This window comes from Vanessa atalanta, chromosome W, assembly GCF_905147765.1.
Source record: "Vanessa atalanta chromosome W, ilVanAtal1.2, whole genome shotgun sequence".
Taxonomy (NCBI): domain Eukaryota; kingdom Metazoa; phylum Arthropoda; class Insecta; order Lepidoptera; family Nymphalidae; genus Vanessa; species Vanessa atalanta.
The window spans coordinates 4,008,589-4,022,075 of record NC_061901.1 but is presented as its reverse complement, the minus strand read 5'-3'; the positions used below and the strand labels follow the sequence as shown (position 1 = coordinate 4,022,075).

The window sequence follows — 13,487 nt, the reverse complement described above, 5'->3', positions numbered from 1 at the left end:
CCTGATTGGCAGCCACTTTAACTGAGACCTATACTGCGAGACATGATCGAATTTACGCAGACCAAAGATAAATCTAATGGCTAAATTTTGCAGTCGTTCTAATTTATTTAGAAGCTTCTCAGTTAAGTCAGTGTAGCAGGCGTCAGCATAATCCAATATTGGTAACAGGAACGAATTGGCTAAGTTGATCTTAGCCTCGATTGGCAGTAGATTTTTCCATCGCCCTAAAAACCCAATGATGGAATAAATCTTACGGCTCATTTCTGCAACCTGAGGGACCCAGGAGAAGGAAGCATCCAGAAGTAGCCCAAGATTTTTAACCGTTTCTTGCAGTGGTAGTATGTGACCATCAAACATTATTGGAGGTAGATTTTTGTCTTTAATGCTCGACAGAAGCTTAACACTGCCAAAAACAGCCACCTGCGACTTCCTCGGATTCACTTGGAGCCCATAAGATCTACACCATTCACAGATTTTTGCCAAATCATTATTCAACATTGCAACAGCCTCGTCGATACCGTCCAAGGGAGCGGTAACATAGATTTGAAGATCATCAGCATATAGATGATAGGAGGAAGAGATGAGTGTGGAGAGAGTATTGATGAAAATAGAAAAGAGAAGGGGAGAGAGTACACCACCTTGCGGGACACCAGAAGGAATATCTATATAAGGTGAGAACCTACCATTAGCCTTTATGCATTGCTGTCTATTTAATAAGTAAGAGCGAAACCAGTCTATAGCAGTAGGATCTATGTTTAGAGATCTTAGGAATGCCAAACATACGTCGTAGTCAATACTATTAAAGGCATTTGAAAAGTCTAGGAGAGCTAGTACAGTTACAGATTTATTATCAATACCACAGCGTATATCGTCACATACTTTAGTGAGCGCAGTAACTGTACTATGGCCTTTTCTAAACCCAGATTGAAAAGGGGAGAGGATTTTGTTAATTGAGAGAAATTGGTTAAATTGAAAATGAACGACACGCTCCAACACCTTTGAGAGAAAAGGAAGAACAGATATGGGTCTAAAATGAGAAGGTAGCGAAGGATTGGAAACTTTAGGAATAGGAATCACTAGGGCTATGCGCCATAGGGATGGGAAAGTACCAGTTGATAAGGAATATTTAAATATATGACATAAAGCAGGTAAAATGCTATTAAGAGTAAGGATAATCAGACTTCGACTTATTCCATCACAACCAATTGAGTCTGATTTGATGCTAAAGATGTGCTTCTTTAATTCGCCAATGGTGACAGGACTAAATTGGAAGGAAGGATTATGAGGGGTGGGCAGTGTATTGAGATATTTGATTGTATTAAGTTTGTCTTGTGTATTTATAGAGGAAGAAGAAATGAAATGTCTGTTAAGATTATCGAGATCGAAATTACAAGAAAAGTTTTCCCGTTGACGCCCAATTCCCAATGATTTTAAAAACCGCCAAACCTTGGATGTATCACTGTTCTCAATAGCATTTGCAATAAACTTGCGCTGAGCATCACGGCAGAGCTTATTGCAACGATTTCGCAGCTGTTTATATTTTTCCAGGTTACTGGTAGTCGCATTTCTTTTATATTTGGCCTTCGCAACATTACGTTTAGCCATGAGTGTTCTAATGTCCTGAGTTAGCCAAGGCGCTGGTAAATGTTTAAGCTTTATAGGTCTTAACGGAGCATGTTTATCTAATAAATCAGTTAGTAAAGAATTAAAAATACTCATTTTTTCGTCAATTGAGCTGGCATTATAGATAGCAGTCCAGTCGATATTGTTCAAATCACTCATAAAATTAGTGTTATTGATCTTTTTGAAATTACGCCGCATCACTATTGTTGGTTTCGCCCGCGGAGGCCGAATATTATAGGATAAATAAATTAAATCATGGTAAGAAAAAGCTTCCGCGGAAACTGACCATGAGTATGAACATGATTAAGAGAGGAAACAATCATTAAGTCCAACAACGAAGGAGAACAATTCGGAAAGTAATGAGTTGCATTCGTTGGGAGTAAATTAAGGTTGCAGCTATCAACTATATTCTTTAAGCGTCGGGCACGTTGGTCATCTTTAATTAAGCAGGTGTTGAAGTCGCCCATAATTATCGTGTGATCAACGGATGTACTAAATTGTTCTAATAGAATTTCAAAATCGTTAAAATAATTAATATTGAGTGACGGACTGTAAAATACGCCCAGTAGTAGTTTACATAACATAAACATAAGCAGCCCGTAAATGTCCCACTGCTGGGATAAAGGCCTCCTCTCCCTTTGAGGAGAAGGTTTGGAGCATATTCCACCACGCTGCTCCAATGCGGGTTGGCGGAATACACATGTGGCTGAATTTCGTTGAAATTAGACACATGTAGGTTTCCTCACGATGTTTTCCTTCACCGCCGAGCACGAGATGAATTATAAACACAAATTAAGCACATGAAATTTCAGTGGTGCCTGCCTGGGTTTGAACCCGAAATCATCGGTTAAGATGCACGCGTTCTAACCACTGGGCCATCTCGGCTCAGTAGTAGTTTGATATGTCCGAATAAGACCTCAATAAAGATATGTTCCGATGACTCAGAGTATTGTGAAGGAGATTTACTTAAAATTGTAAAAGGGATATGGCTGCGGAGGTAAATAGCTACACCACCGCCACCTTTACCTATGCGGTCATTCCGGATCAGGTGGTAGCCAAGCAAACAGTAAGAAGTTGAGGGTAAGCTAGGTTTCAAAAAAGATTCGGATATAAGAATGGCATGAATATTTTGACTATCGAAGGAAGACAGGAAATATGTATGTGTAATATATAAACAGTAATGTGAAGGAATACTCTGCGCATTTATATGCACTACATTAAAGTTTCTAGAAAGACCGGAGAGATTTGATTCTAAAAGAGAATTTAGAGGAAGTAAAGCACTATGAAAACTATCATCACTAGATAATACTGAGTCGCTAAAGTAGGTACTATTATCATTCAAATCGCTTACGCTGTGAAGGTTTGAAATCATACTAGTAATATAAATAAATAATTGATGTATATAAATATATATGTATTAATTAAAATAATAGATATAATTAAAAAAAAAAATTGTAATAATACTAAAATACCAAATAAATCAAAATACTAATATTAAGTTCTCAATAAGCTACTTCTCCATCCCGCCAGCAATTTGTGAGTAAGAAATTACAAAAAAAAAAAAAGTAAAACAAATATACCTAATATTATTATGAACATTATAGCCACAAGAAATAAAGAAATAGAGAAGAAAAAAAAAATAACAATTTAAGTAACATAATAAATAATTATGTAAAGGCAACACAACGTAACCAATAAAACACAAAGCACGATTTAAATCCTAATGGTAAATGTTATATAAAAAGAAAAAAAAAAAGATAATAAAAAACAATACTTGATAAAATAATGCTAAGTAGATATTATTATAAAAATAATGATAACTACTGCTAAATGATAAACTATAATAATCCAAAATCGATTACTCAACAAAGCAGTCAGTAATATTATCAGACCAATTACTAAACGCAAATCAAACGTCAGATTGATGACATTAACATTAAACTTCAGAAAAAAAAAAAAAATACCGACATGTTAATGTTTACAAGTTAATACTCGAAATCCGAAATATAGTTATAATTATATGATTAAAGTAATGAAACTAAAATAGAACATCTAAATAACTTATGTTAATGAATAGTAAAAAACAATTTGAAGGATCGCGGACGAAGACTCGGTCTAGCAAAACCAAAACTTACTTTTTAATGGTTCTCTTGCTTCGTATGGCCAGAGTAGAATTGGCGGATTTTGGATTCAAGTCGGTAGAACTGGTACCAGCAGCAGCAGCAGCAGAGTTCGTTGCCAAGGGAATGTTATTCGGTGTGCGATTGATTGCGTTGAGCTCTGCTGTTGTGACAATCCGGTGTCGTTTACCGTCTGACCCGGTAACAATAATAACACCATCCTTCGTCCAGCATTTTGAAACTCTGAACTTCTGTCTTGCTGCCATAAACAGGTCATGCCTCTCCTTAGTAAGGAACTTCGACAGAGTCACGCCAGTATTTTTAAGAGACGTTTTCCAGTACCAGATTTTATTTCGAAAGATTACGTCACGGAATTTTACAAGAATAGGTCGAGGCTTATCTCTGGAAGAGTGACCTAAACGCTGACACCGACTAAGCTTGTCTATCGTGAATTCTGGTACTTTAAGATGGCCTGACACAACATTTGACACTACCATTGGCAAATTCTCTTCTTTATCCTCGGAAATTCCATGCAAGAGAAGCATCTTCCTTCAGTTTAACATCTCCAGCTGCTTGTATTGCTTCGATAGGAGTTCCACTTGCATCTGAAGACCTTCCAATGCAGATAGAACAAAGACTCTGAAGGTGTTAAATTGGGCCGCAATGTTGGAGTTTGTACTTGTAGCCGGGATAGAACCCTGAAGAGATTTTTGAAATTCAGCCATCCTTGTATTGAAGTGTTCGGTCAGGTCCTGAATTGAGTGTTTGATGGACTCCATAGTGCAGTTACTAATTTATAAATATATGTTCAATGTTCTCGGTTTTATTGGCTAAATCAGTGCTATGGAGATTAGCTGGCAGGTAGGAAACAAACTTAGCACATTTCTATTCGTGAATTATTATTCATCCAATTTATATTATTAAAATTTATAAGAGCTCAAATAAAAATGTGTTGTCTCTTTTGACACCTACCCGAAATCCCTAGGGGATAGGGGTTTGTGTAGTCCAGTTTGTGAGCTTATTCATAATATATTTTAGCAATTGAAGGGTTCAGGGGAAAAACAACTTTTATCACTTAATGAGCACACTGAGATATTACTAATTAACAGTTTAGATCATGGATAAAATGATAAATTAAAGCCATATAAATAAAAATGCTTTTTTATTATAAACATATGTTTATTGTTAATGTAATGTTACACTTTTTTAGTTTTGAACCTGGCTTATTTAGAGGTTACAATAAAAAAAAACTTCAAAGTCAGATTTATCAGTAAAAAAACAACCTATGTCCACCAAATTCAGGGGAAAAACAAACAATGTCCCTGAGGTACATTGTAACTTTAATGTAATATGAGCTGAATCCTAACTATATTTTAGTGTTGAATAATATTGTTTTGCTGCAGGGTTGCAATATTTTGATAACGACTGAATGTCTTGGAATTTTGCTTTACTTATTGGTAAAATGTCCTTGTACGCTTGTTCAGGCAGGATAAATTCTGCTGAATCAATAGTCTCTGCACAAGGTGTTGAGTTTCCTCTTTTTCTTTTTGAATCCAGCATAACAGAGGATGTCCAGTGACCATTATAAGAATTTCTGTAGAAAATGAGGCGAGGATGTGAAATCTCAACTCTTATTTCACGAATAGGTCTAGATAAAAATGGGCATGTCTTTTTATAAATTGGTGTTAAAAACTTGGTCCAAGATTTGACTAAAGGCTGATCAACATCAATAACCTGAAAAGGTGAAGGTTTTGCTCTTGACTCAGACACTACTTTTCTCCAGTCATCTGGTGTTTCACAGGGTGCCTTCTGATTTATTAGTGCCATATTTTTGTCGCACTCCAAGTATGAATGTCCTCTAATTGGAAATATCATTTTAATCATATCCAAACGCCTGGCTCTGAACCACATAATGGATAAATCTGAACATGCAATAATTTTTATTCTGCCCACCACATGAATCACAGAATATTACCAGCTCTCTGACATTTGTATTGAGTTTTGTAAAGATATAATGATGGAGAAAAGAACAAACTTCATCTGCTCCTTTATTGGCAAAATGGTCTCATCATAACAAAAGAAATAAGAATCTGATGAAGAGAGTACATGAATGTTAAATAAATTGAAGGTTAGCTGTCTCTTATAGTATATCTCATTAGTAGTTATGTTTGGCATGCTTAAATTTTTCTGATAATCCATAGCAATCGCTTCTCTTGTTGAAGATGATTGAGATTTAATTCTAGTTTCTCTTTTTCTGCGATAGAACACCTCTGCTTTAACTCTGTGTACTTTATTTTCAGTCTCTAAATCTCTTATCTTCTTTTCAATTACACTCTTTTTTTCAATATCACTTGTGTTCTTCAAGTCAATTTGTAATCCTTTTAGTTTTGCCTTAAACTCATCACAAGCTCCACAAGTATCTGATCTCGGGTAGCCAAAACCAATATTAAAATTATTTACAAAGATATTTCTGTATGACTCATAAGACAGTAAGTCTTTATTTGGAAACATATTGTACATTTTCTTCACATTCAATTCTTCAGAAAGATATATCTTAGATGACTCATGAAGACTATAATGACTTTTACGGCTTGAAAAGATCTAATGTGCTCCATTACCATATTTTTCATATCTTCTGTAAGTTTCCTTGGTCTGTTGGTGTGTTTGCCTCGCTTGTCCAAAGGTGCATGTCCAGTCTCTTGCAAAGATTTCTTTAAAGTTTTTAACCTTTGTTCAGAAATACCATGTATCGCAATGAATCCTTTAAAACAAACAGGAACATCTTTGGTTTCATTATTTTCAGTTATCCTAATGCGGTAGGCATAAGCTGCTGCATGTAAATTTGCATCATCTTCATTTTTTCTTGGCCGCCTTCGCTGTACCTCACAAAGAGTAATAAGACCACACAGATATAAATTTTGGGCATCCCAAGACGGAAGAAGATTAAAACTCTTTAAGACATTCCTTCTTTGTTCTTCATTTATCACATCAAAACATTTATATCTTTTACAAAAGCAATTTTCACCCATTTCATGGCTTTGTAGCTTCATCTTTTTATTTGCTTCCGAAATTCGCCCAAATGTTTTTCTTTTCTTGCTAGATTTTTCATAGATTAGACTGTCCACTTCTTCGTTTGACATTTTCGTTAAAATAACACACAAACAACTAGAATAATAACACTTTTAATAGTTATTATGAAGTCCAACTCTTAACATCCATTAACTCATAACCTCTCAAAATATAACCTCAAAGTGTCACTGTCATGGACCATGGACAACAGTTATTTTTTTCCTGAACGTAACGGACTATGGGTGTTATTAACCAGTACCTGTATTTTAAAAACAAAATAACTCGTGACTCCGGATTTTATTGTCCTGTTTATTTTTGGGAGGATATAGTGACAGTAATGTACTTTCAGATGGTATTGCTAGTGGAAAAAATATAAAAAGTGGACAAAAGTTGTTTTTCCCCTGACCCCTTCAATTGTTAATTGGAACTTAAATGTTCATTGTTTTCTTTGTTTTCTATATAACAGGTGGCAAGCATTGCTTGTAGTAGTGCATTTCTAGTTACAGTTATTGCTTGAGGCTATTTTTTTTGTTGTGCTAAAGCCAGAAATAAAAATGTATTTAATTCCAGTGTAATATTAAAAACTGTTGAATATGATAGAAAATTTTTAGCAACTACTTTAGAAATAGCCCAACTCCTTATCTTGAATGTACATTTTATAATGAAAATTGATTTAATTACTCCAGCTTCTTCATACTCTACAAGTTGATTACAAACAAGATATGCATCAACATACTTTTGTTATTGTATAAGATCATACTATTTAATAGTTGGGGGTTTGCATTCCCTTGTATTATACCATCATAGTATTTCTCTATATCAATTCCCCAGAAAGACATATATTGTGCATAGACTCTGCACATATATCGGCAAAGCCACATACGTAATAAAACATTAGATACAAAGAAGGGTAGCTTTGTCAATTGTTCGAATGCTTGAACATAATTCCGATTCAGTAGCATAACTTTTCCCAATAAAATACAAATTGAATTATTTGTAATCCTACATTTTCACTTTTTCACTTTCATAACATTTTCTGAGATATTTTTTGTTATTACTGATAAAACTCTTCGTCATGTGCTACATTATTATTCAAAATCTCTTATAACTGAAATTCAGTGAAGTTATAAAGGTACTGTCCAGGTTTTGTAGAAAGGTAATTTATAAGGATACAAAGCGACATGGAATCCTTGAGGGTAACTCCTATCTCTGCAACTTTAGATATAACTTCCTCAGCTATTTCCTTATCTATTTCCAATTTTAATATCTCATCATATATGTGTAAGAGTGTAAATTTAGATTGTAAACCTTGTTTTCTTTCATCATTAGCCAAATTTTGCCAAGCCAATGACTTTTTTGGTTCATAAGATATTGCTTTCTGCAAATCTCTAGAATGAGAATGAAGCTCTAGAATGAGCTTCATTCGAATCACCTCGAATATTACCAAGGTAAACTAAGGCTATGTCATTTTGTTGGTTAATTTCTAAAAATTTTTTACAATTCGGCTTGGATGTCATTTTTAGCATCCATGAATTTCTTTGCGCGCTTTAAAAGTGGTTTGTGTGAAAAGAATTGATTATATAAATAGCGCAAAATGTGAAGACCTTTTTCTGATAATTTTTTTAACATTGAGTATAATATACCATCACTTCCAGGGGCTGTGTCAGTCAATTTAATAGCCAATGAAATCTCTTGCATAAGGATAGAAGTTTCTAAACTGCTATTGAGAATATTAAAATAGGGCTTTGGTGGCAAAACAAAATCGGGGCTTAAGGATTTTTAAACATCGTGAGTAAGTTGTTCATTGATACATGATTTTGTAGTTCTATAGCCTTTAATTCAGCGCATACGTTGCCACAACTCAGTTGAAGACGAAGATTGATTCAATGACGAACAATATTTTTGCCACGATTTAGCAAAGCAAAGCAAGATGATTTTGATAGAATCAGCTTTTCGAATTATTTTTTGTAATTTAGATATTTTTTTTTTGTAAAATACCGAGGTTATTTGGTGTAGGGTTTTTTCTAAAGTTTGTAAGAGCCAGCTGACGTTTTGCAACTAATTTTGATAATTCGCTATTCCAATATGGTCTCGGGATGAAAGTAAGTGTTGGATTTTGATTTATGTAACTAATTGAAATATACGTATCCGCTGCTTTATTAAGACATGATATAAAGAAATCGTAAGCCTGTTGAGGGTTTTCTGGCAGTCTTAAGTCGGAGAATATGCGATCAAGATACTAACCTTTTCTACTGAAATAGCTACTAGGAAAATCATTACTACACTATTATATTTAACCCGTTATCCGTGCTTACAATATTGAATTGAATCCTGTTTCTTCTACCTGTTACAATGTAGCCCACTCCTTCTTGATACTCAATTACAAAACCAGCATACATACGTGTGGCAAATTGAACAGACACCTCATCTTCGTGTATTTCTGATGCTAATTCTAGACAAATGTACTTTTCTAAATGAGACAGTAGAAGAGAATGCCCGCGCCATAAGCAATAATTGTCCAGTTTAAACATGTTCATTTTAATGAATATGCTACCCAGATTACCAAATTCTTCATTTTCATTGAATTTTATTGGATAGCAATGGTCACCAGGTAGTGATAATAATATAGCACTAGCTAACATCTTCCAACATACTCATTGCTACTCAGTCAGTAACTCATTGCTAATACTAATGGCAGTAATTAAGTATTTAACAGACACATTGCTAGAAATGTAGCACAAAAGCTACATTTCTAGCAATATGATATTGATTTTCATCAGTGTACATCTTTGCTAGTTTCATATAACTGTCGGACATTTGGGTTTCAATTCTATCATCTGATATGTTATATGTGCGCCACGATAACGTTTTGTTGAAATCTGCATAAGAACAATCCCAGAAAGGCAGTATGACTCTCTAGTATTATTGAAATCTATGATTTTATTGTAACATTCTATTGACAAATTTATAAGTTCATCCAACTGGTATGCTTCAGCTTCAAATAATCAATCAATTCAAGAGATTTTATGTCACTGTTATCATATTCAACGACATATTCAAAATGTATAATAGAAGACTTCAATTCATCTCTTTCTTTAACCCTTCATTGCATAATTTAATATTTCTTTGTAAAAAAAACATACACATGTTATTAGACCTCTAGGTAATGGGAAAAATAATTAAAAAAATCTTTGATTTATAGAAGTATTTTATTTTTATTAACCCTTAATTTGGCAGAATTTTTTTTTTTACATAAACCGATTTTTTTTATTGAAATCGGGTTTAAGACGTTTTAAGGCATTACAAAAAAATACGAAAAAATATCTTTGCGTTTCAGTTTTCCTGAAAACTCATGTATGACACAGCATACATTGCCAAGTGAATAGAAAACCAAGGGATCAAAGTCGTGTATGCTCGGATATACATTGCCAAGTGCAGTGACTAATGAAATACCGACGGAAGTGAGTCCTAAAACTTATGAAATTTCGACGGGAGTTTATCCAGGAGCAGGAATAGCAAAAAAAATACAAAAGATAATAATAGTATAAACGTTTATTAAACTGAAATGACTAATTTACGCCTTTACATGGTAATCTAATTGTCAGTTTCTGGGATTCTTCCCTGTTACGAAACATAGCCGCACTTTGCATTTCATGCACAATACAGTGGTAAGCTTCTGACATAGCTTGCACCTGCCTTGAGTGGTCATTATCATAAAATGACCAATGGCATCGTATCGTAACGATTCCACTGGGTTAGCTGATGGCACACCTTTTCTGGCTTTGTCATTTTTATCAGCACGACCAAATTTTTTCAGGCCTTCGTATATTTCGTACCTAAAATCTTTTAGAGGTATATATTGCTTGCTTGATTGAGCTTGATCCCGCCTATATAAAAGCCAGGCATTATTTATGCATATGTCAAGTATTTGAACAAAAATACCTATGTACCAACGCCTACTTTTAAATGGTGTTTTATAGAGAGATATAAGCATGTCGGCTAAGTCGACTCCCCCCATATGTTTATTATACTCCTTGACTATTTGGGGACAGTCGACATCGATTTTGCTTTTTGTCTCCTTACAGTATCTTTTCATTTTTTCGACAGGTTCTACGCCTACATATGAACTAATTAGGGTAACAGGTTTGTTATCGTTCCATCTCACTACCGATAATCTATTTTTGTTGCACACTACTTGTGAATAACTTCCTCTAGGCTTCTTTTTCATCTCTTTCTCTGAAGGCAACACTTTTTCTGCTCCGCTAAGTCTATTGTTTCTTATAGTCCCCAAACCAAATATACCGTATTCTTCGCGTAGAATGTAAAACAGCTCAGGGCAGGAAAAAAAATTGTCACAGAAAACAAAAGCCGGTTTGAATTTTATGCTTTGACATAAAGCGATTACAATTCGTCCTCCGAAACCTATAGAAGCTTCCTTATCTGAAAACGTGTAAAATCTGAATGTATCTTCGCCACCATAAAGAAGAAAATCATATACCATGCCTGAGACTCCGGCGCGGACATAATTTTTGAAACCCCACTTGTTGGGTTTGTCCTTCATATATTGACGGCGTTTTCCAGCTTTGGTTCCTTTATACGGAATCATCATCTCGTCTATACTAAACTTCCGTTCATTTTCCTGTGCTAGACAATTTTGTCTTACTTTCTGCACAAATGGCCTCACTTTGTAATATCGGTCGGAATCCTGTATATTATTGTCAACGAAGTGCAAATTGCGACGTATTTGTTGATATCGTTTTAGTGTCATCAAATCTGCTACTAAGTTATACCTGTATCGTAAACTCCAAAAGTCCGTATATGCTGGCATATTCACGACCCCCATTATAATATGTATGGCTAGAAAATCGCGAAGCTCATCTTCCGTCAAACCAAGTGAGCGTCCAGTGTTTCCTATTGAGTAAGAATTTGTTTGCTCTACGATATCTGTTAGAATGTCTGGCGAAAAAAATTTATAAAAATAATCCATCGCTGATATATCCGGAACATCTGTATAATTGGAGTCTTCTTCTATAATAGCTCTGTGTCGAAAAACGGCTTTTTTCCACTGATAGTTCAAAGTAAATTTTTTCATTAGTCTCGGTCTTTTCAGGACAGGAACGGTGGGCTGACGACGTCGGGATCTGGTTTTTGGATTTGGTGGATTTACTGGAGTAAGAGGAGTTGTTGGGAGTGACGGAATATCACTCAGCACCGGTACTTTATTGCAATTTGGTTCTAAAGACGGACTTGAATATACTGTTTGAAAAATAGGCGTAAGTGGAACATTGTCGCTGTTGTAATGTTCGTCATCATCTACAATGTTTAGTCTTTCCAAGGAAGAATGAATAGAAGGTGCTGGAGAAGAAAATGAAGAAAGCGGGGTGCGTACACGAAATTCCTCTTCGACATCTGAGCGCTCGCTATCGTCAGAGGGTGCATTTTCAGCAGGCACAAGAGCTAATATTCTACCACCTCGAGTTAGTAGCGTTTGCTGGCAACAAAGAAACAAAAAAACATGCTTCAACCAAAAATAAAAAGCAATCCCAAATCACAAATACATGCGGTATCTTGCAAATTACAAATAAAGCATTTCATTACAAACTTGGCAATGTATGCTGTGTCATACAGATAAAACGAAGGGTCTTTCATTACGAATTTGGCAATGTATGCCACAGCATACATCAGTTTACCGACCAAAATAAACTCAAAACACAAAGTCACCATACACAAAAACATATCAAATCCATTCGATTATACTGTTATGCATAAAATATAGTTCATAAAAACACCACAAACCATGTCAAACCAAGTTAAAATAATATAAATACCTTAGTCAACACAGATGAGCTACGCCGGGCCGCCATTTTCGAGACCGAATGTCAAAATAAGTGTTGCCAGAGACGTGTTTTATTTTTCCTTATAAAAATAATTAGTATTGCAATGAATTAAAATGATTTGTGACACAGACATTTTTATTATACTATGTCAAATATTTTTACAAAGTTAATGTATGCCAGTACATACACTGCCAATTTAAGGGTTAAAAATGGTTTGATGTAAACTTCCATCATTATGCAGAATGAACATATGAGCTTAGTACAAAATTGAAATAATAAATTAAGTCACTAATACCTTTCATTTATACCTTCAATTTTGGTGAAAATGAACAAAACAGTTATTGTTTTTGTTCAGGCATAAGTTAACCTTACATTTGATACAGCTTATTGTTGAATAGCCTTTACAATGTGGGTATTTGCATCGCAGAGAAATGCCAACTTGTGGCCAATGGTCACTGCCATCCATTCTTAGGTCTTTTGGTGGAGGAACAACTGCAGGTCCTCTCTTCTTTTTTGCCTGGATTTCGTTTTCCACAAAGCTGGAACTAGGACGTCCTCTTCTGACCTCTGTGTTAGATCCTATTGAGCACAAAACTTGAGCTAATTCATTACGAAATTGTCCCATGGAAAGCATATCCTTTTTTGGTATATTTCGAATGATTACATTTTTTTTGTAAATAATCCAAGAATTTATGACTGTAAGATCAAGTATATGAAAGAATATGCGTAAATACCATTTTTTCGACCTCAAAGGAATATGGAACCTCCCCAAAAAACTGTCCATTAAATCAACTCCCCCCATATGTTTGTTGTATTCTAAAACAATTTTTGGACATGG

At 34.8% G+C, this 13,487-nt stretch overlaps 1 pseudogene; it reads right to left on the bottom strand.

The window, feature by feature from the left end:
• Nucleotides 1-3,712: 3,712 nt before the first annotated feature.
• Nucleotides 3,713-4,522, bottom strand: LOC125075522 (annotated as a pseudogene).
• Nucleotides 4,523-13,487: the final 8,965 nt, after the last annotated feature.